At 41.6% G+C, this 24,252-nt stretch overlaps 1 protein-coding gene across 2 annotated transcripts in view; it reads left to right on the plus strand.

The window, feature by feature from the left end:
• The first annotated feature begins 832 nt into the window (after nucleotides 1–832).
• Nucleotides 833–24,252, plus strand: part of ppp1r16b (protein phosphatase 1, regulatory subunit 16B) — a 97,713-nt gene continuing 74,293 nt past the window's right edge. For both annotated transcript variants that reach the window (XM_080890668.1, XM_080890667.1), the window contains exon 1: nucleotides 833–977. The gene's annotated coding sequence lies outside the window, so the exon portion shown is untranslated. The remainder of the gene's footprint in view (nucleotides 978–24,252) is intronic.

A 24,252-nucleotide genomic window follows, 5' to 3' on the forward strand; every position in this document is an offset into this window, starting at 1 on the left:
GTTTTTATTTGTTTTTAGCGTTATTTTTTTTTAATTGTTTTTATCGTTAACTCGGTTTCCCTGGGTCTTTTCCCGTGTCTTATGAAAAAATCTTCTTTTTTTGGTACCGGTACTGGTCTTATTTTGTTATATTTATCCGCGACACCTTAAAGGCCAGTCCGTGAAAATATTGTCGGACCGACAAAGGCGCAAAAAAGGTTGGTGACCGCTGATGTATAGGATCCTAAAGTTGACTTTCACATGTATACATTTACTTTATGTACTTTAAATATATTTGAATATACAATCTGTGAACTATTAAGCTATTTAAATAGGATTATAACCTTTAAAGAAGTAAATAAATCTATTATTTATAAAACTGTTCATCACAAGGTTATGTTTAAATTCTTTTACAGCTCCACTTTTCACATAATAAATCTGCTATAGGACGCTGGGCTGTGGAAGATCTTGAGAATTTGTGGTTTTTACAGCAGTTATCTACACTTATCAAATATTACTGACCCAACATTTTGGTTTCATGCGCCCTTCCCCCCCTTTCAGCTGTCTTCATGGTCCCCTCCTGTGCCACCCCATTTAGAAAATCCTGAAAACGCCCCTGATTGACTGCCCTTGCATAGTTGCACACATGTGAAAAACCCTTTAACTGGTCCTGCAGTGACATTTGCACCAAAGCAATGGAGAAAACCCGTAATGTATGTGAAAGGGTGCCTCCGCGGGCCACCACTCTGTGCACCACTGCCATCCACCGTGGCTCCATCAGTCTCCGCCTCCTTCTTAGCGCCGCCCTCAAGGAGTGACTTGGTGTTGAAGCACAGAGAGAGAGAGAGAGGCACTCTGCAGACTCACACACACACAAACAGAGACACACACACTCTGAGCTCCTCACACCAGCTGCTGTCTCTTTACTAACGGGACAACTTTAAACCTCCTGGATACCACAGTGGACCCTCTGCTCAGTGTGAACACCCCGGACTGAGGTGAGTGCAAACATCCACACATGTTGCCAGCTCTCTTTCTATTTCGGGTGTGTTTGCCGTGGACCGCTTGAGACTAAACCAGAAGATGGAAGAAGGGAATTTTTTTTCCCCCGTGGAGGAAAAGGGGGCAGTAGACAGGCAGGAGGAGAGGCATGTCCGGCTACTGTTGGAGCACTCCGAGCTAGCGCACTTTACCGCCTTTAGCGGGTCACCAGACGCCTTACTGAGCTGTAATTAAACCGGTGAAAAGCGTCGTTTCCGCTGCTGGCGCCAGTAAACACAACAACACGGGTTGAGCGGCTTTAACATCTCCTCATGGATGTTGGTATAACAGCGCTGCGGTGACACACATGGGTCTTCCCCCTCCTTTAGTCCGGGAGTGCTGGCTGCCTGCTGCTGGGACACCGGGACTGTTTGCAGCGGGCGAAGCTGCAGATGTTTATTTTGCATTTACTTTGTGAGTTTGAGACTCCCACAATCCAGGCTGAAAGGACCGATGTTCAGGCTTTACGTGCCGACGAGCAGAGTCTTCGTCTTAACTTTTATATAGGACATTTTCGTATGTGCACTCATACAGTTTCCGCTTTATTGTTACTGTAGCATGCTCACTTATTCCTCCCCTTTATGTGATTTGAAATGATTAGTCTAATATGTAACCCTTATATGTATGAGTATAATAAAGATGTACTTAAAAATGACCCTAAATGTTATATTAAATGTGCAAACTGCCCCTTTTTGTCCATCACCAGTGCAAAATCCTGCAGAATAACCAGCAAATGCCAAAATCAGCCATTAAAATCACTAACAGTACTTTTCATTGCTGATTTGTTTGATAATCACTTTATCCATTAAAGGATTTGGTCAAATATATTCAACCAGGGTTTAAGCATTAGCTTATACTCCCCTAAATACTGCCTTTATCATGTCATAATACACCCGCCCACACCCCCAAATCCCTAAATTCATCCAACAGTCCAACAGTCTAAAGAGATTCACTTCACAATGACCTCAGACAGAAAAGAGCTTGAAATTCTCATGTAAGCAGCTTTAACTGGCAAATATGTTGGCTTTTTTTTTTCTAACATAAGTGACTAAAACGTTTGAAAATGTCTGCTATTTTTATTTCATGACCACAACCCGTTCTGTGCTGGCTACAATGCACATCAGGCCACATTAAACATCTGTTTGACCCTCCCAGTGCTGTGATGACATCAGTAGTGTCCTAATGTGCTGCTTCCAGAGATGTGCACCAAACATCATCAGCAGCATTCATCTCGTTTTGTGCCAGGTGTACCCGTTGCTAAGACAGGTGGGCTTCTTGCCTGGCTGTGTTACCTTTAAATCTTTGATGTGTGGAGACATCCTGAACGCTTTCCGCCTGCTGTTCCTCTCAGCATCTGCACTGGCTGTTGGCTTATGTTGGGGAGTGACGGTTCACTCTGCTGTACTGCGTGCATGTCTGCTGTACATGCATGCGACAACACAAGAGCGACGAAGCGTGTCTGTACACGCGAAACATCAACACCCAAATCTTGGACTCCTGCAGGTGTGCATCACAAACAGGAGTCCGGATTGTGCTGCTGCTAAATATACTGTGCAAGTTGGTGCTTAACTAGATAACCACTGACTACCAGAGGTCAACTGTACCAGCTGAGCTCACTCTGCGATGCAGATAGAAATATAATAAACTTGAGGGTGCAACCCTTGTGTGACAGGTAGCAGGGAGGCCCCAGGAGGGATCAGAAATAAAGAGCAGTTAGACGGCATTCCTCTGCAAAGTTTTGTTGCTGGATTCGAAAGGATATCTGGATCCAGATTAGTTTGCAAAATTTTCATGAAGAAAAAAGTTTGTATTTGTGAATATATGAGGCGACTCCAAAAGTTTATCACTTCTAAATTGGGGGCAAGCTGTGCCTTTAATGCAAATTTGGCCACACTGTTTTGAGTAATAATGCCGATAATCAATCGAACAGATAAATTCAACCCCCAGCTGTTGTTATTTCAGGTAACAGCGACTGTCATCCCATCAGCTGCTGATTAATAGATCACACATTAACAAGGTCAAAGGTTAAACGAAGCGCTAAGATGTAAAGTCTATATCTTTGAAACATGTAAGATGTGGCTGTGAACTGATTTTAGTGTAAAAGTTAAACTTTAGCTGTGAAAAACAAGCAACTGACAACTATTAGGGATAAAATAAACTGGAAAATACAGTGAAATCCCCAGAAAATGTTGAAGCCTTGTAAATGTACTGTAACTGCAAACTGCCTCTATGTTGGATTAGATCGAAATCGAAACTGTGCTGATAATGAATTTCTCTCTGTGAAGTTATGCGCGGTAACAGATGCCACATTCAAGCGTAATATTGCGACGTCTGCCTGCCGTTATTGTTTAGCTCACACACAAACCCACACAGGCACATTAACATGGCACTCGTCCACATTACCAACAGCAGTTATACAGAGTAATGGCAAAATTATATTCCTGTGAGTGTCTGAGTGAGTCGTCTCTGATCTCTAAGGAGCCCCATTGCTATGCTTCACTACTCCCTCCTCACTGAAGAGCTGCCTCCATATATTCTCTGCAGCTTTGTGCCCTAACTGATGTTTAATTATTCCAACACGGTGATTTGACTGTTGCTCATAAAATATTGAAACAGAAACAGCCCTGGAGGGATGCTGAAACACTGGCCTCGCTTGATACTTAAATAGGGCCTGCAGTGAAACGGGGCATCAAAGCGGGTCAGCAGAAGCGTGAAATAAAACTTGTGTTTCTTTGTATAAATTGGAAATCTGTTTCTCAGCTGCTTGCTGCTAAACAGGTCTTATCTGAGCTGCACCCCAAACCAGTGCGCTTTCTTACTATGGATAAGCGATTATAGTAGATCAGCGCTCTGATTACAGCTAGGAGCAGGCACTGACTGCTAATCTGTGGTCTTAATACTAAGACAGGCAAATCGCAGGGCAGCTATCAAGCCTACTTAGAGGTCCTCAAAGTCCACAGCCGTCTCCTAAGGTGTAGATTTGTTGATTTTTGTTGCTGTCTTCAGGTTGACTTGAAAGTGGGCTTGAGTGTGAATGCTTTTATTTTGCGGTTGGGTATAAATCACCAGGGAAGGAATGCTGGTCAGGTAAATTTGCTTTAAGTGCACTTTCAGACCTCTAATTTGTTTGCTCTGCTCTAAATCTGTAGGTGATTTTGTAAACTTTGCTATGGTTTCTTGTAAGGCAGGGAAAATCCAACAAGCCAAAATATACCAATGCAAACACTATGCTCACTGGTCAGAAGAGCAGAGTAAGATGTGAAGCAGAAGGTCCCGCGTTCATAGTGAGACCTCGGTTTATTATCTGCTTTGAGCTTACACATGACCTATTTTGATTGATCATGCAAGAATAAAAAATGCCCGTCACAATTTTCCAAATTCTGACATAATGTAGTAAAATGTTTGGTTTCGTCCAACCAACAGGCCAGAATTCAGATTCTTATTTTCCAATCTAAGAAAACAGGCAATCATTCAAACAGGTTGGCTTTAAAAAAACTGCATGATTGCTAATTGTGTTCAGTATGATTTAATAATCCTTCATCTGTCTTTCATCATCACACATTTTCACTTGTGTGGCGTTTCTGCATGTATTCATCTAATTTATACTCTCCTCTGGACCGTCTGTGAAGTGGTGGGCTTCAGCTGAGTAAATACTTAAGTGATCAGTGGGAGTAATGGCGGATCCCCTGCTGACTGATGCTAGGATATCTTAACCCCCCCAGCCCCCCATGCGACCCCTCACTGAGAGGATAAAACCACAAACATCAGTGCTTTGCAGAGATGTGCGTTAGCTTCTTTAGCACCACGCAGCCCTAATCAGTCTGCTCGGTGGGTGGAGGTTTAGCTGCAGAGCATTTAATCTGCAAATGGTCACTGTCCACTTAAAAACCAGCAACTCCAATGTGATTTTTTTTTTTAAAGATGCCACCTGAATTGAACCTGCTTTTTCATTTCATTTTGGAAACGATAAAGTCGACAGTTCAGGTGCAGAGAGCTGCGATGTGCCTCTAAGCTGCTGATCAATAAGACAGTTGCACACCGCTTAATGTCCCAGCATGGGGACAGCGGTGTAAATGGATTTGTATTTATACACCACTTTTCCATCTTTACTGAGAACTCAAATGGCAGTTGTACCGCCACCTTCTCGCTGCATTTAGCAACTTTTTTTTCTTCTTCTCTCGCTCTCTCTCTCAGAAAAAGCTTCAAAGAAACATGTACTCCTTTGTACTGACATTACCTTTTTTTTTTTTTTCTTTTCTCAACGAGGTCTTGCTCTCCCGGCGCAGGTACAGCTCTCCCTCTGACTCTGCTCTTTCCAGCAAGTGAGCGAACAGCGAGCTTTTACCTCTGACAGAGTTCACAGCTGAATGGAAGAGAAAGTATGACACATTCTTTGGTGTCTAAGTTTCTCTCTCAGTTAACATTGTACGTCTGCAGCCATGGTCGTTAACTTGTTTTGTTGTGTAAGGTGATTTTGAGTCCCCGGCACTTGCACGAAGCTTCAAATATCCACTACTGAAAGTCCAAAGGCCGGCAAAATGGCTTTCGGGACAGTGCTGCTCCCGCATAGTGAGCTTTTGAAAAGGCCATAATTGTGTTTCTAGTGACTGTCAAAGCTCAACCAGAGTCCCCTCACAGCGAGTCTGACAGCTTCTCATGGCTGGTTAGCTCTGACTAGCAGCTCTACGTCTCTGCCCAGGCTACATTGTATCCCCTGACCCTCCCTCTGTCACATACTAACCACAGGGCCTCATCTCCTACACTTGTTGGTCTCGCTCCCCTGCTGTATTTTCTGAATATCATGGAGGGGGACCTGCATGACTTTGAAGAGGTAGATGCCCTTAACACTCGTCATTGATGTTCTTATAGCAGAGCTAAAGGTTCTATTTTGACTTTTCTGCTGTTGCCGTTAAAGCAAAAACAACACATCTTTATAGGTTTTCATGCTTATAGAGTGTCTGTAAGGATTTAGGGTTTTGGCTTTTTTTTTTTTTTTTTTTATAACCCCCTGCTATAAATATACACCTTTCAGCCTATTTCTCTATGTGCTTTTTTTCTGCAGAGACAGACCTGCCAGAGTAGTCAGTCAAGCAAGCTAGTGAACAGGAAGTGAGCTCATAGAGTTTGAGGCTTGCACTGTGCTCAGGAAGGCATTTGACTGAGGGGGGATTGTAAAGGTTTTTTCCTCACATTGTTGTGTGAAGCACACTGAGCCTCTCTGGTTTTCTTTGAGTTCAACATATGCCTCTTTGTATACACATGAAATTCTTGGATTGTTTTGTGCTGTATTGATGGTATTGTATCTATAACCTACAGATACCAGGCAGTAGTAAAAGGGCTCTCAGGTGAAGGCTGCAAAATAGTCGCTGTTCACAGAGTGTCGTGCTTTTATTCTGCTCTCCTGATGAACAAAATGGCTCTTAGATTAGACGACCACAGCTGTTGCACTTCAAAGGGAAAATTCAGCCAACATTGAAAGTGTTGTTGAAACCATCCTTGGGTCTGTGTGTGTGTGTGTGTGTGTGTGTGTGTGTGCATCCCTGCTTTTTGATGGCTTGTTTTTATGAATTCTCCCTGCATTGTTGGAGATGGTCCCTTTAATGTCTGCTTTGCTCTGTCTTGCTTCTCTGTCTGTGCCCTGCACCCATTGGTCTAAAATTGACCGCATGCTCTGGTGCTTGGTCGTGCCTGGTCGTGCCAAGGCTGCAGTTGCACAGTAATTGTGTGTGTGTGTGTGTGTGAGTGAGTTGTGGTTTGAACTCTTGCGTGGTTTCTTCTGCATTGAGCTTGCATGACCGTAGATGCATCTCCAAGTTTGTCCCCTTTTTCTTTTTCCTTTATTTTTATGAGCAACTTTGCTCAAATCACACACACACACACACACACACACATATATATTTTGCCTGTTGGTGTTCTGTGAGCTTAAAAATAGTGCTAACTGATTCTCTGTAGCTTTGATTCCTTAACTGTAGGATCTCTTCAAAATGTTTGCATCTGTATCTCTTTAAAAATTGATGAGTGAGCACAAGTTTATCTGAAAGCTTCCTTTTAGTAAACCTCACAAGAGACCAAATGTTTTAAAAGTGCATCAGTGTCTAGACATGATGATGATCTACATGTCCTTGCTGATACACAACACTTCCAGCATTAATCTACAGAAAGGACAGGGAGTAGAGCGGTACCACAGTTACAGGGATGTGGTCATTTCTCTTCTGCTGTGGTTCACAGTCGCTGCAGGGCTGTAGTCCTCCAGCTATCTAATTACCGTAATTGTCGGGCTATAAGCCGCTACTTTTTGCACAAGCTTTGAACCCTGCGGCTTTTAGTCAGGTGCGGCTTTTCTATAGATTGTCCATGATTTTTGTGATATCGTAAGACGATTTGTTTTGTTTGTTCCGCTGTTGTACGGCACTACGTTGCCTGGCGGAAGGATCGGGGTTCAAGAGTGGTGTGTTGGTCACATGTCCATCCGCCAGGCAACATAGTGCCGTACAAGTAGCGCGAAAAACAAACTTCAAAGTAGCGCTATGCGTTCAGCGGGAGGCGTGGATGACCAGCTGCGATAAACTTGCGAAAAGCAAGTTGTGCTCAACTCTACCGGTGGATTCTGACAGCGTGGAAAAGTGTGAAAACATCCACGATCACCAACGGATTTCGAAGGGCTGGACTGCTGCATGATGGAGAGGAGGACACCGCCACGGCCCTTCACAGGGTGTTCGACTCCGACACTGACAATGACAATGAGGATTATCTTTGGTTTTGAAAGTGACAACGAAGGAAAGAAGCTGAGAGTGGATGACGAAGCCATCCTGAGCCTGTTCGTATCCGACACTGGAGAAGAGGACTTTGGTGGTTTTAGTGCGCAGGAAGATGGTGGTGAATGACTGACTTTTCTTCTTGTTAAAGATGTGTCACTGCACCTGAGCCTAAAAGGTAGTCCGAATCTATTTTTCTGGTGTGCTGTAGGTTACTGTTATGTACTACATTTGTTACTCATTTATGAAGCACAGCACATGTGCAAATATGTACCCATAACTTGATTTTCAAAATATTAATAAAAGGGGTGTGTCTCCAAACAGCCATCTCTTTCCTGACAATTCGCTTTGTGCATATTCTCTTACATATGATAAGTCAACATTGAAACACCTGCGGCTTTTGGTCAGGTGCGGCTAATGTATGTACAAAACAGGATTTTCCCCTGATTTTAGCTTGTGCGGCTAATATTCAGGTGCGCTTTGTAGTCCGGGAAATACGGTACCTCCTCTAAGGATGTTTTTATGTTTTCCTGCCTTATCTTGAAGTTGTCTCAAAGTGTCTTTGATTTGTGTTTCTTTTAAAATGATTTTTTTGATGTTGCAAACGGTGATTTTATTACAATTCTTCGTTCATTCTCATCTACTTTAATGCAAAGAGTGGCATGCTTATTCCATAATTATGTGGGGCAAGTTTCATTGAGATTAAAACAAATACAACACAAGTAAAAACCAATTGCAATAATTCCATACAGACAAGTGAGCGTGATTAAGAAAACACAACATTTTCTAACATTAACGTGACAAATTTAGACTGCTAGTGTTATAATTGTTTTTTCTAAAAAAAACCCCAAAAACTCCGTGTCTGGTTGTTCAGCTGAATTGCTTCTGATGATCTGCCTTCCTACTTATTTGCTTTTGTTCCAGTCTGTGGTATCATTTACTCTTTCATAAAGGTTTTTACCTTTCTTATTTATCATAATGTAATAACAATTTCTATCTTTCCTTTCGTCATGTGCTATGAATATAAGCAACTGAAGTATATACCAACCCTCAGTATTGGTTGGTTGGTTGGTATTTGGGGCAGTGATCTAAGCAGAGATGCTCAGGCCTTCCTCTCCTCCAGCCACATCCTCTGGGTCTTTTGGGGAATACCAAGGTGTTTCCAAGCCAGCCGACAGAGAGATTTAATCTCTCTAGCGTGTCCTGGATCTACCTTGGGGTCTCCTCTTGGTAGTAATTGTGGGAAACACTTCACCTAGGAGGCATCCAGGGGACATGTTCTTGAAATGCCTGAACCCACTCAGTGGCTCCTTTCAGCATTTAGGACTAGCTCTGCTCTCCTGAATGACCAAACTCCTCACCCTGTCTCTAACGATGAGCCCAGACACCGGTCGAGGGAAGTGTACTTCTTCTGCTTGTATTTGCGTATTCATCTGGCCATGATTAACAGCTCATCGAGATGATCACTGTGGGAGTGAACTGCCCAGTACATTGGAAGCCTCCCTTGTGTGCTCAAGTTTCTCTTTACCACGATTACTACAGAGCAGACACTGCAGAGGTTCTCTCACCAAATACAACCTTAGCCCCTATCTCTAAGAAACACATTTAATATTCATATGTTGGTATTTTTCTATTTATCAAAAGCCATATTGTTATTGCCATAAATAATAATATTGTTATCAATGTTACATTTTGCTGGTCAGATGTGCTATTTGCCTTCACATTTCTGCAAATCTCCAGAGTAGGGGGGCAAAGTTGGCGTGAACCATTAGGCTGAAACATCCACATGAACAGGAAGTACACCGGGTGGAAATAAAGTGGAATTATCCTTTAAGAAACCCCCAAATGACGCATATGCTCATTCACCTTTCACTCACGGAGGAGCATCAAATTGCCCAGCAGGAAGAACAGATTGTGGCGCTCTTCTCTTTTTCTGCTTTTCTGAATCTAACAAATACAGACGAATATTTGCTTTGTAGAAAAGTAAAATGAGAAATCGGCACGTAATCTCTGACTCTCGCTCTGCCCGCGGTTACTGGCACGGTGCAGGCTCACTGCGTACTCATCTTGGTTTAGTAGTGGATTAGAAGTGACACTTACTGCAGGCTGGCTGACTCTAACCCTTGTTTACTCTGGCTGGGTTTTAGCCGGGGACTCAAACCGTTATTAAGCAGTGAAATGAATCGAATGTAAGGCAGAGAGGAAAGAAAGAATAGGAGGGAAAATCTAGCAGGGACAAAAACCTAAAGAGCAGAAGATATTTCCTGAATCTGCCTGGAGATAGAGCACACTGACTGCAGCAGGGTGGGTTATAGACCCTCGAGGCCAGGGCGTGTCGTGGTCAAACCCTTATATAAATAAACAAAAAGATGCTTCTAAAATAAACACAAATTGCTCGTGTTAGTGTGCAGCGGATTGACGAGTAACTCCACCCAGGATCCGGAGCGGACAGCGGGCGCTAAACATGAGCTGCTGTCGTGTGCAGGTCAAGCTTTCCTTTGCTTTGGCGTCAGGCCTTTTGTGAGACGCCCCCACACTAGAAAAATGTGGTCCTACAGAAAGCACCCGTTTCAGATACACGCCCAACTCAGAACTTGAGGGAAAGAGGAGCAGTGTGATGTTTTCTAAAGGAAAGTTAAAAAGGTGTATGCTGTGGGTCTCTTGCGCTCTTTTTTTTTTTTTTTTTTTTTTAAAGCTCTAAACCTGCATGCTTTTATACTGATGTAACAGAAAGCAATGGGCTCGTGTGGGCAGGTGAAATAAAAGCTGTACATTTGTACTAAAGGAGCGTCTCAAAGAATGAAAAGGGCCGTCACGCATTAACGAAGATGACAAGCAAATGCAGCCTACAGATGCACATAACAACAAAGCAGAGTAAGGAGAATAATTAAAGTGTTTTTTTGGACGTGGCAGGGACATGAATCTTTACTGCAAAGTGCCCGCCGGTGAGAGGAGGTGAGTTATACTTCTTCAAAGTTTGCTTAATGGACTATAAGACAGGAATACAGATGACTCACACTAGATCAGAGGACTTAAGCCTCTTATACGCAGGGAACTTGCAAAAAATCTGTTAAATTAGCTGCAAAAACCGTAGGTCCCCCAGTGTATATAGAAATGACAGCTGTGTTAAATATATTAAGATATTTTTGCCATATGTCTCGTCTGACAATAATGACAAAGTGAAATCGCATCCTGTGAAGTTTTGGACCACTCGTAGCCCTCCTGACATTTATGTTCTCTGTTTGTCTCTTGTGAATGAGGCAATGGAAATTCATGCTATTGCGCTAATTGACTGCTGATGCAAATGGACCTTCAATGGCCGACCCAGTAAAAGACCCCAAGCTTGTGCACTTTGGATGTAATGAGTACAGGACAATTTTCAAAACTGGCTTTACAAATATTTTATGAGGAAGGAAATGCATTTAGACATGAAAGGCTCGCTCCATTTATTGATTAGTATCTTCAGTTTGTGTTGATTAGCAGAAGACTCAGGATGATTTTTGATAATTGATTAATGGTATTTTCAAGCCAAAAATATATCAAACTGTTTTTGTATGCAGCCTCTTGAATGTGGAGTTTTTTTCCCTGTGTTTTAAATAGTTCTGTGCTTTATGGTAAGTCAAACAAATTAGCTTTTTTTTAGTACTAATTTCATAGACCAAATGCTTTAAGAAGAGAAGTGAAAATGATATCAGTCCAAGGTGAACAGAAGTTTGTCTGTGTACATAAAATCTGCCCTTCTCTATCCTATGACTGGAACCGTCACTGCTTTTGTCCTCATTAAAGCCATGGAGGAAGATTGCTGCTAATCTTAATATACCTTCAACCTTGTGTTCTGATGAACCCCTGCCTCTAAGTAAAGCAGATAACAAACTAAAGCACATACTACCAGATTAAAGTGGGCAAAGATGGCTTTTGGAAATGTGGGATTTCTCCTGCATGGAGGAATTTTGTGGCGTCCCTCCTTCAAAAAGTTTTAAAAATGGTCTTCTTGCTAAATATGTGCTATGCTGACACACTGGACACCTAGAATAGTCAGATCCACTTTAGTCAGATTGTATGTGTTTCCCAGTGAAGTGATCAGAAGTCGGGAAGACGGACAGATCCTGGAAGCATGTCTCTGAGTGGCAGTCCAACCTCAAATGTAAACCAGTATAGCTGCTGTGCACGGCAGAAGATTGTGCATAAACCAAAACTAAACTCTTTTTTTTTTTTTTTTTTTTTTTTTTTTTGTATGTATGAATACTTCAAATGAACAAAAGGTTTGACTCCATCTTTCCCCAACATGTATCAAGCTTGCTTTATATTGTGAAGTAAACAAGAAGGGCTGGATTTATGACTAAAAAACAAACAACACATCGCACATTGTGCAATTTGGCTCATTGGTTAAACACGTCAGCATTTTTGCACAACTTCAACATAACTTTGCGTTGGTTATTCTTTCCATGTGTTCGTAGTACACCTGCTTTTAGTTTACCTGTTTATTTATATCATTGCCCATCTTCTATTTTGGGTAAATACACAATTTAGAGAGGAAAACAAATGAGTTAGAAGTGAGAAAACTCATTCTCGATACCAACCACAAGAAACCCGTGAAGAGCAAACAAAGTGTTTTTCTAGCTCTTCTTTCCTTCCACTTTTTATTCACATCACAAAAAGGAAAGAAAACGAATGGTACAACTCAGCCTGGCTGAAGTTTCGAGAGACTTCATGCCCATGCAGATTTTGTTGTACATTTCAGTTGTTTCTTTTTGAAGTTTAGGTGCACTATTTGGATGCCTGTCTGAACAATGACTGGTGACATCTGCGTGCTTCCTTAGAGAAGGCTGTCAAACCTTCACAGGCAGTATGGAGTGTAACGTGTCTTGTCCTTTTTAAACTTCTTTAAATGTTGGGATGAATAAAGAGCGTCTTCTCCCTTCACTCAAACCAAGAAAAAAACCATTAGACTACAAAGAAGCAACCAATGTAAAAGAAGTTTAAGGAAACAATTATTTAGTTTTTAAATATGTATAATGTTCTAAAAATCTATCAAATCTACATGCTACAAGGGGTTGGAACTCTGTTGCACTGAGACTGTACACTGTCCGTACATTACATTTTAAAATGCAAAAGCAAAATTATTTATTGTTCTCCTTGAAAATGATGCGAAGTGATGTGAGGCACGTCCCAGCTGCTGAAATGCAGAATTGAAGATGCTATAACCGTGGGACTGTTGATGCAGTGTTGAGCTAGTTTTTTCAGGCAGGACCATGAATTAAATTAACAGGACTTATACCCTGCACGACTGTAGGGCCAGCAGTGTTTTGATGCAGCCATAAATATGTTGGTCAGTAGGTCCCTGCAGGATCAGCTCTGCCAGAGAAACACAGATTTACTGCAAGATTGCTGGCTCGGTACTTACAAACATAAAGTAAACAGCTTATGTTGACGTAAGCTAATGTAACTGGTGTGCTTATGAGTTGACTTGAGCTTATTGCGTCACATTTTTTTTTTGAAGTGGGTAATCGAATTGCTTTTGAGCATTAAAACCACAGGCACGAGAGAGGTTTTAATCTACTTCTGGGTGCAGACGGTCAGTTGAGGTATCCTGTGGCACATCAACTCCTTGCTTTTGTCGATATGCAGCGGGCTTTCTACCTCTGCCCTGGTTCATTACGGCAAGGGAGACAATGACCCAGAATCAAGTTGACCTGAGTGCTTTAAATCAAGGCTTCACCAGAGGAAATAAATTCTCTCCCCAGCAGCACGCCCAGCGCCAACTAGGACAAGTAATCCAGACAGAATAAAATCGTCCTTTTAGAGGGCGCTGAGGGAGAGAGGGATGAAGGAAGACACAATTGGCAAGAAAGGAAGAGAAAAAGAAAAAGGATGGAGAGGTATCACATGGGAAACCAGTCAGAGCAGTCCCACAGAAACTAAAATAAATAAACATTTGAGCTTTGTCTTCTTCACCTCTCTACAATTTGTTTTCCATATTTAGATTTTGTATTGAATGTTAGTTTTTAAGCTTTTTAAGTGTGTCTCTAGTCCTCTCTCCAAGAGCCTGGTTTTGGCAGATGTTTCTTCCTGTTAAAAGGGAGTTTTTTCTTCCCACTCTCGTCAAATGCTTGCTCATAGGGGTTCGTCTGATTGTAATATTACTGTAGGGTTGAAGCGATGGCTGTTGTGATTTGACACTACATGAATACAATTGACTTTAGTTAAATTATCTAAAAGACCGACCATTAGAATGTTTGCAAGCATGTCTGATGGGATTAGCAGACTTGTTTGCTTACTTTGATAGTTCGTAGTTTACATCACCAGTTTTAGATGATATGTAAATAAAAAAATGTTCTTGTAGCCAAGCATGGTGTGTGAATTAATGGGCTTTAGAGGTGCTTGTAGGAGAGATGGAGCGAAAAATACCCTCAAAATTCTATGATGGGATATTTCAAGGAAATTTACTGTAATGATTTTTAGGATGAATTGTGTGATGGAAGTGAAGGGCATTTTCTATCTGTCTTTCCCAATGAGCTACTGTCACTGATGACAGAATGCTTAATTCAAAGTGTTAATCTATTGCCACGAGGCGCCACCAGCAGCTGCATTAAAGTGAATAGTAGTTAAACAGTATAAGTCATATGTAAGTGCAAAAATAGCCTTGGAAGTTTTAAGTAAAAGTATAATAGAACTGCTTAACATTTCAGTTTAACAGTCACTAAAATAACTTGTAACTTATCAGGAGGATGCACAATATTGTCACATAAATGAAAATATATCTGGTAGGTCTCTAAAGTCGCCACTAGGATCCAGTCACCTAGTGGTGCAGATCTGAAACTACACAGGCATTTAGGTGGTAAGGCATGTTGTTGATTTGCTGTCTATTGCTTTTGATGTCAAATCCTCTCCAGCCTTAGGTATTTAAAAAAAAAAAAAAGAAGCTAAAAATAGTATTATTCGCTACTTCTTTTAACACAATCAGGTAGTCGTACCATTTAACTACATCGGCACCGCTCTTTCTATCATATGGAGTGCAGGACGTGAGAGCTCCAGCGATGCTCCGTTGACTCATTTGTTTACTGTTGGGCCCCTCATCACCGGCTGCTGGTTATCTCCTCCTCGCGTGCCATCATATCCTGGTGGTTGATTGTGTGTTTGTGCCACATCCATTGAAACAAGTTTCTACTTTCCACCTTCAACAGGAATGTTTTTTCTTGAATATTTTGAAGAGTACTCTGTTGAAGTTGTTCCCTCCAGGCCTCGATGGCCGGTGTCCTGCAGGTTTTAGATCTCACCCTGTGGCAACACACCTGAATCAAAAGATGAATTCATTATCAGGCCTCTGGAGAACTTCGAGACATGTTGAGGATGTAATTTAGCCTTATAAATCAGCTGTGTTGGATCAAGGACACATCTAAAACCTGCAGGACGCTGGCCCTTGAGGTCTGGAGTTCCCCCACCCCTGTTTTAGACAAACCTAGACTACCTGTTTTGGAGTCTGTGATAGGCTAAGCAACCAGCTGCTAGTTTAATGTAATATAAATGGCATCTCATCAAACTGCTGACGGCAGTTTTAAAAAAAAGTAAACAACACTATTAAAATTAACCCTTTACAGCCGATCGGAGCGGGCACGCTCCATTTTGCGTAACTATTTTTAAATCCCGGTAGCTCTGCAACCACGTAAGCTAGCGCAATAATTTTTTTTGCATATGAAACTGGAGGAGTTGTACTTACATCTTATGCCATCAGCTTGTCCTAGGTCACAGTTTCCTTCCACATATAGCTTTGCAAAAACTGCATAAAAATCACTTGCAGCAACAAAAACATGATATTCCAGAAACACGCTTCGCCGATCCGATCAGCTGTTTGTAACACTTCCTACGTCCATCAGCGCGAACTATCACATGACCGCATGACCTGCCCGAAACCGGAAGTGACGTCATTTTGCGGAAATGTAGTTTTTTTACGATCGGGGCCTTATGAGCCTATACTTGTGTTTTAAAAAGTTATGTTTGAGTTTATGACTTTCTGTGTCGTTTCTGGGATGCTTAGGACTCATATTGCACTGCTGGAAATAGTTTATTTTGATGCATATGCTGTTATTTTGCAAATTTGCACTATAATATTTATTTTCGTTTTTCCTGCAGTGTATAAAAATTGGTGTATTTCAAAAATAAAACTATGAAGACACTCAAAATAAATTTCCTGTGGTGGGAAACTAGTTTGTGCAACTTTTTTGTATTTACAGTTTTGAGGGATGAGCCTCTTAAATTTCTCTAACTAGAAATATATGTTAAAAAAACAAAAACGATTTTCAATTTTTTTGTAGTTTATTGCACTTTTTTGCAATTTATGTAATTACTATGCACCTAATGCAGACATATTATTAAAGTTTGGGCTATAATGGTTGTATTGATGTATAGCAACTTGAAATGCTCCCAAAAATGGCTCCACAGCATGTAAAAATATAATATAAGCTCTGGCGGACTTGGTTCTATGGTAGGTCTTAAAGGGTTAAGGGTTTTTGATGTTTTGTACTGAAAGACTTTAATATTCATCCAATTAGGGCATCAAACAAGAGACATTTTAGTAAATTATTCACATTTATGTTGAAAAATATGAAATTACCCAGGTCTACTTATACAAAATGTCTTTTGTGTGTTTTTGTATTCATGCATTTCTCAGATAAAACTTTATCAAAGCTGTCTCAGCTTTTAGTTGTCTCTTTGTGGTGTTGCAGCTCACCACTATAACCGAGAGACTACCTGTTTTCAGTATTTGACTTCAAATATCCATTAACATCAGCGTCTTCAACCACACGTGTGCGTGCGTGCGTGCGTGCGTGTGTTTGAGCGCGTGTGTGCATCTCACCAGTGCCTGTTCGGTTTTCTGTTTATCTGTTTACGTACAGCAGCAGCTGCTGCTCCTCTGCTCTCTTCTGCTGCTGAGTAACAAGGTTTCCTCTTTACTCTGTTTTCAGCGAAAAAAGGAAACTGCTGCTGTTGCTACTGAGCGAGTGGAGACTGGCGCCCAGAACATAACACAACATAAAACACGGACAGATCGGTTCGTTGCATCAGAGCCCATAAAAACAAAATTTCCAAAAAGCCTTGGTCTTTATTTCTACATCTGTGGGGAAGTAGAACGACAGCACATTATAGACGTATCATATTCGTACTTGCACGGTTAATTGAACAACTGCAGTACGATACAGTGCCTGACACTGCACTGAAGGTGTGATTGTGTGCGTGTGTTCCTGGCTCTGTCAAAATGCAGACCTGCCTTTTGTCAGTTTGACCACATAGACTAGTTTGACACATCCAGGGGTCGTGTTTCGGTTAATGAATGTGTTTTGTCAGAAAGGTCAGGTGTCGAATCTTGGTGTTACAGTCAAAACTAACGGCTTCCTGTTTTAATTGCCGTGTGCTGTGTCATTAGACGTTTGCGCCGTGTTTCTTCAACACTAGGTAAGGGCTCAGAATAATTGGTAGTGTGTGATAATGAGGCCTCTGGGGTAAAGCTTAAATCTCTTTAAAATGCTGTCAGATGAGTTAAAAAGCTGGTGTCACTGTCTTATAATTATCAGATGATGCCACCTTTTTCATTTAATAGTTTTTGGCTATCCCTTTCCATCATTAATGATAACACTGCAGTACTTAACTTGCAGAGAACAATCAGAGAAACAACACTGCTGAAGAGGTCGGAAACACGAGGTGTCGTGCACCTCTATAAACCTCCCTGGCTGCACGCAGGTGTCTCAGCTGCACAGCGCTAACAAACCAGCGCTGTCCAAATCAGCAATTAATGGCTGCAAGATATCACAGCTCGACTTTCTCCAGACTTTATCAGACATTGAAGGACCCAGTCAGCTATGAATTACTTATTGAAGTATTGCTGTTACAGGCTAGCAGTTTTACCTGCTTAGGAAAAGTGACAGTATACTGTTAGAAGTAGAAAGTAATTCTATTAAAAAGAGACTGTACAGTCCAGGGACTGCTCTGTGACAGGCTTATGGAATCTTCTAGCCTCCCAGCCTTTCAAACACAACATAATGATGGAGAGCACGTGAATTCCAAAGTCTGCGAGGACCAACTTCCCGGTTTAAGTTTAACTGAGTGTACTTGCTGTAATTGTGTGGCCTCACAATTTAAATAAAAGATGTTAGTTGTGTTTATTTTTGGATTTATCTAAAACTGATGATGTACCAGCCAGTATAATCTTCTGTTTTCTGCCTTTATACACTAAGCTACCATTCTCAGAAATTACTTTGTATGATTTTTAAAATATGGTTCTTCAGACCAAGAAGTTAATAGGCCAGCAGTTTGAAATTCATCACACAACAAGTCAGCTAATGCAGTTTTAGAGTGGGCCTGCACTTCTGTTGTGATCTAGGTCTGTTTATACCGCCTTTCTGTCATTTCCCCATACCGTAGATACCTCTGACATGACCTCATAGTGTCACAAATTTCCCTCTCCATGATAGGGCTGACATGCTCCATCTTGTCATGGAGAGCAGATTGATAGCCCTTGTTCTGCTGTGTACCCTTAGTAGGCTCCATGTTGTTTTCTTTATAACTTTATCAGCCTCTCACATCACTGTGGAGGAATTTTGCCCTAGCTTTCGTTAGCGTTGCTTCAGTTCATTGAGATTTGGGGGCATTTGTTTGTGCACAGCTTTCTCAAGGTCCCGCCACAGCATTACAGTCAGATTGAGGTGTGTTGTTTTTTTTTTTTGTTTTTTACTGGGCCATTGCAAAGCTTTGATTCTTTTTCTTTTTGTTACAGATTTGCTGCTGTGTGTTGGATCATTGTCTTGTTGCATGACATAATTTGGGGCAAGTTTTAGCTGTCGGAGACGCAGCGGCACATTTGAGTCTAGAAAACTTTGGTATACAGAGGCTTTCATGGTCAACTCAATTTCTGCAGAGTTCCCAGGTCCAAATCATCACTGTGATTGACGGTTGGTGCAAGGGCTGCACAGTAAATCGACTTTTAATCTGAATAACAAACATGATTGAGCGAACATTCCAAAACCAAAAGCCAATCAAGTGCTGTCAAAATCATTCAGCTTTTTTTTGTATTATTATTATTACAGCTTTTAAAAAAAATCTCATAGGTTTTATTTTATGTGAGGCACGTTCTGGTTTTGTACGGGTGACCACATGCCTGCATAGGCCAATCCCTGCTGTTTCTGCAGTGTGCAGCTTGAAGTGTCCTAGGCTAGTGTGGATGAGTAACACTACGCTGAAACACAGAGCAACAAAATTCAAATGTCGGGCACATCTGAGGGTGAAGAGCATGGCCTTTGAAGTTGATCATCCATTCACTTTTTGGTAATATTTCCCCTGGCAATCATTCCCAACAGGCCAAAATTGTTCAGTCTTTTTCTAATTGTACTCTTATGAATTTTAATATCTAATGTGCTAACTGAGTAGTGTAGAGGTTTTCTGAGCAGTGCGTGATCTGACCTTGGGAGGAATTTGCTGGGATTTCCACTCCTGGGAAAATTAGCGACTGCTTTGAATGTTTTCCATTTGTGAATAATCGGCCTCACTGAAGAATGCCGAATTTCTAATTGTTATAAGCCTTACCGGACTGATGGACAGTAACAATAAGATCATTGCTCAACACTTGCTCATGATCAGGAAATCAAATGCATGTGATTAGCAGCACTCGGCTTTAACTTACCCTCTAAGCAGTAATGGTGTTTTTGGTTTTTCACTCGCTGATTCTAAATGTTGGGTTAATGGTTGTTAAATAAATAAATAGTTGGTGTATGTCATGTTTGTGCGTAACTGATTTTAAGGCCCACTAGGGACCAGGCTACTTTCATTCTGATATATAAAGCCTTATAACTGAAGGAGAGCTTTCTCCTTACCAGGACTATATATATCCTTATCAGTCCTCATTAGCACTTCCTTCCAGATTAATCCATTAATATATACCGCATACTTAATACCAAGTGTTCTGTTATGCAAAATGTCCGCTTTGCTCTCCTTGAGTGCAATATGTTATTTGAGGCCATCACCTTCAGCAGTGCCAGTGAAAGGCACAGTATGCTGACAATTACTGTGGAGTCCTAATGGTATGGATTTATTTTTTCTCTCTCTGATGCCATCAACACTTTTGTAGGGCTCAGTAATGAACCCAGAGCTGGCATTCGCTTTGTAAAAGTCTTTGCCGTTCAGCTAAACTATGAAATAAGCAGGGAGTCATTTCATTTCTTTTCTTTTTTTTAACCAAGAAGCTATATTTCTCATTGTGGACATGAAATTGGATTGAGCTCTTACTGCACAAAATAATCTCATTGTACTTTTCCAGAAGTGGCATAAAAAGTTGACATAGATTGAAAGAGGCGCTGTGCAGCGCTCAATCCTCCATTTCACACAGAAGCTCAGAGAAATCCTGTAATAAATTTCCCATTTTTTTACTGTAATTAATAGTGAAATTGTCTCCTCTGCCTCTCAGTCCTGACAGGCTTTCTGCGGGGAGTTAAATCTTCGTATCTCTGCAGTGAATGATGGTGTGTGTCACTTGTGCGACAGCTGTAACTCCCTCTGCCGTCTTGCTGAACGGTTTCGGTGGTCTTTTTAATCTGCTTGGCCTGTCGATGGCATTAGCAGGTGATTAAATGAATTAGCCTGACCCGGAGACATTAGCACTGGGCTGGAACTCGGGGTGTGAGGGATTGAGGGAGCTGTGGTGGTGATCGGGGAGGGCGCTGGCTCTTTCTGCACACACAGTTTATCATGACATAGAGGGGTTTGTACAACTTGCATGAATGCGTGCACACGTATAGAAAACACACAGACACGCGCTCTGTCAAACACAATGGGGTGTTGTATGTGTGACACTACCACTACTGTGTCTCCACGCAGTACGTCCTGACACAGCACACGCCCTCTCGCTGCTAAATGTCATGTGAAGTTACTGACATGATTAGTGTATCAAAGTGGGCCAAGTGTGTATTCTCACGGTGACAGTTACGTGATGTGAATGCTCCAGGGTTGGACAAATAAACAAGATAACGTGTTTGATAATCATTTGAGTCACTTTTTGATACAAGATAACTTTGTAACTTGGGTTATCTTCAGCCTGCCCTAATTTTGAATCATTGCAAACGGAGCACCTTTGCGATTCGTTGTGCTTTATTTTTGGAAACAGTCCAAAATTCCGATGGAAACTGCTGTGCGTTAATGTTTCCGTCCTTTGATGAAAGGCTTTGTTGTTGATGTTTTGCCGTCTGGTTGCGCGATTTGTGTCTTTTGACCTTTCTGGCTTTACATCTGCTCGTGACAGGCAGAGACAGATCAGAGCATTGCAGCACATCATGTACAGAAGCATCCACATTGAGAGAAAGCGGACACATGCATCGAGTGAGTTGCTGATTGACAGGGTCACGGCCGTTGTGGGCGGAGCCTTCTTATTTTGGCAACGGTGCTTTCAGGCTTAGAGGGCAGCTGTGAAACTTTATACCGTTTAATTGCCATCTGGTGAAGTAAGTGCTTGTTAAGGTGATCTATTCACTACTTGAAGAAAACTCTCATTGGAGTTACAAGAAGTGTATTTGTAATGCATTATGAGGGCATTTTATGATGATATTAGGCATTCACGATGGAATAAGTGACTGAATGTGAAGTCATTAAAAAGATAGTGGCTTCATTTGAGATATTATTAAAGTCTTTTATAAGCTGTTAAATAGAGAGGTGTGCATACTTGGCATATTAAAAAAACTTGTGTTTTCAGTGGGAAAAAAATGACCTCTATGCTGTTTTTAGTCAGCACTGATTCTACTCGAATACTGACACTGCTTTTGTAGTCAGCCAGCATCCATTTAAGCTGAACGCTTATCTCTATTCATTGTGTTAAAAACTTTCTTCGTCAAAAACATTTTAATGAGCGGCTGAGTGGGACAAAAGGGTGATATGAGGGGGAAACGGCCTTTAGGTGTGGGACCACTGGGCTTCGTTTTCAACTTCAGACCTGTTTATTTATTCTATTTTTTTTTTGTGAGCAAATGTGCTTAAGGACACTGATGATGGTGCTCAGAGAAAAACATTCAAAATGAGTGACTGACTTGGAAATTCTAATAGATGAAATGTCATTTTGAAGCAGTGAATAGAAAATCGTGCCTACCTTGCATTGCCTCAGTGCATGGGGGATTAACTTTGTGTTCATTTGTGCTGCTCCTCATAAACCCTTTCTTACAGACTACACTGGGTGTATCTACGTGGGTGGAAGAGAAGGTCTTGCATTTTCTTACAATTAGAGGAAGTCTTCTAATTACAGATAAAATGCTCAGTCGGTTCCAGCTGGGCTCTGTGTTCAGTGCAAGTTTGTATTATCGTAAAAATGTCTGTCCTGGTCGATCATGGTGTCCAGTGAAAACAGCAAGTAGAGTTCAAGTCTGCAGTAACTGATTCCTGTGCAGATACCTCAGCAGCTGATGCATCAGTTCACAGCAACCCAACAAAGCTAATGTTTGTTTTATTATAAACATCTAAAAGCAGGGGTGGGTTACTTTGTGGAGAAAGTAGAGGCGTGCGCAGCATAAAAAGTCTTTAATCTTTCATAAAAGGTGTTTAACCCGTCACACACTTTTTAATACGAAGCATTTAGCGTGCATTAGCAGTAGCATAATCCAGGCTGTGTTGCAGACAAATGCTAGTCATTAGTAGGGATGGGTATCGTTTAGGTTTTATCCGATACCAGTACCAAACCGGTACTTTTGAAACGGTGCCGGTGCTCAAACTGGTGCTTAAAGAATGGAGAACACAAAATTGGTCCAAAAACCTCTCATGTTTAGCTGTTTTCCACTTTTTCTTTGGGCATTTTAGCCTTTTTGGCCAGGGTGAAGGGAGTATCTCCCATCAAACAAGAAGACAGCCGCATGTAACTACGACGGTGTTTGCTGGTTCACCTTACATGCATTAATGTAATAACTTGGTTAGCCTACTCAACGTAAATTACACACGAACAACGTTAAGCTACTCACGCAGAGAAGAACGGCTGCTGCTGCCATCATCATCCGTCATCATTTCTGCTACACTGGCAGGGCTAGGGGCCAGGACGCTCCTCTTCGGGTTCTTGGGGGATGTTGCTAACTCCGGGTCCGATAACAGGCACCACACCCGCAGTAGATGTGCCCGGTGTGAGGTCTCGCAGCAAGCTATCAAATACGGCGCATTTCTCGGCTTTAAAAAAAGCCTTATGCGTCGCCAGGTGTTTCATCAGATTCGAGGTGTTACCTCCTTTGCACAGTATCAGCTTAAAGCACTTGTTGCAGGCTGCTGAGTTTGCATCTTTTGCTGTGAAGTACAGCCAGACTTTGACCGTTTCGCCTTGGGCGTTTTTAATCTGTAGCTCTGCTCTAAAAGCACGTACGTACCCGGGCCCGCCTACTATGCTTGCAAAGGTAAAATGATTGGCTAGAATTCAAAGTGTATTACATCTCAAGGGAAAAAAGCACCGAAAGAAAGCACCGAAATGTGCGCTGCTTTTCGGTCTGGTTACCACCGTTTATGTCAGAACCGGTGCCATAATGACACCGGATACCGGTACCCATCCCTAGTCATTAGCTGTATCAAACTGACACAATTGATTTAAAGAGCCTTTCTATCATTACCACCAAGGAAGTTCTGTGAGTCTGTCTGTCTCTTGGGATGCACACAGATATTCATTAGAGTTATATCAAAGACTTTGGAGTAGATGATAAGGATCTAGTTTGGGGAATTTTTTAAATTGAATTGTTTTTTTTTATCTTTGCACTGACATTTCACGCCATATCTTCTCAAAAACAGCTTGATGTTCTCAAGGAAAAAAACATCACAAACCAATCTGGATATGTTGGATATAAGAGGTTTTTGCACAGTGTGGGCTTAGCAGAGTTATGCACTCATGCTCGCCTCTTGCACACAAATTCTCATTCTTGTGTGACAAAAATATAATTTTGTTAGTTTAAGATTTAAAAAACTTTCCGTCTCAATCTTGGATTGAATCATTTTTAGTCTATTTTGTTGCAGTCTTTATCACCAAATGGAAGAGTGTGAAGTGTGAGTTTGCTGTCGACCTTGAAATCAGTCGACCTTAAGTAGGGTTTTCTTGCGAAATAAAGTATATTCCTCTCTGCTGCTGACGAACACGATTCAAACATTATCCGGCATTATATGGAGACAAAAATCCTGCCAGCCATTTAAGAGGTTTAGATGAAATCCTGCCAATGGAGTATTATGTCCTGTACGGTGGTGTTACACACTCACGCTGCCATTATCTATATGTCTATAACCATTAGTGCCCATTCACCTTCATAATGATGATGGAAAGTCCTAAATGACCTCAGTTCAGCTGGTTTCTGGAGATGCTGGTGGCTTAAAGCTGATGTCAGTGCTGCTGCACACACACACACACACACACACACACACACACACACACACACACACACACACACACACACACACACACACACACACACACACACACACACACACACACACA

This window comes from Rhamphochromis sp. 'chilingali' (assembly GCF_963969265.1).
Source record: "Rhamphochromis sp. 'chilingali' genome assembly, chromosome: 9".
NCBI lineage: Eukaryota > Metazoa > Chordata > Actinopteri > Cichliformes > Cichlidae > Rhamphochromis > Rhamphochromis sp. 'chilingali'.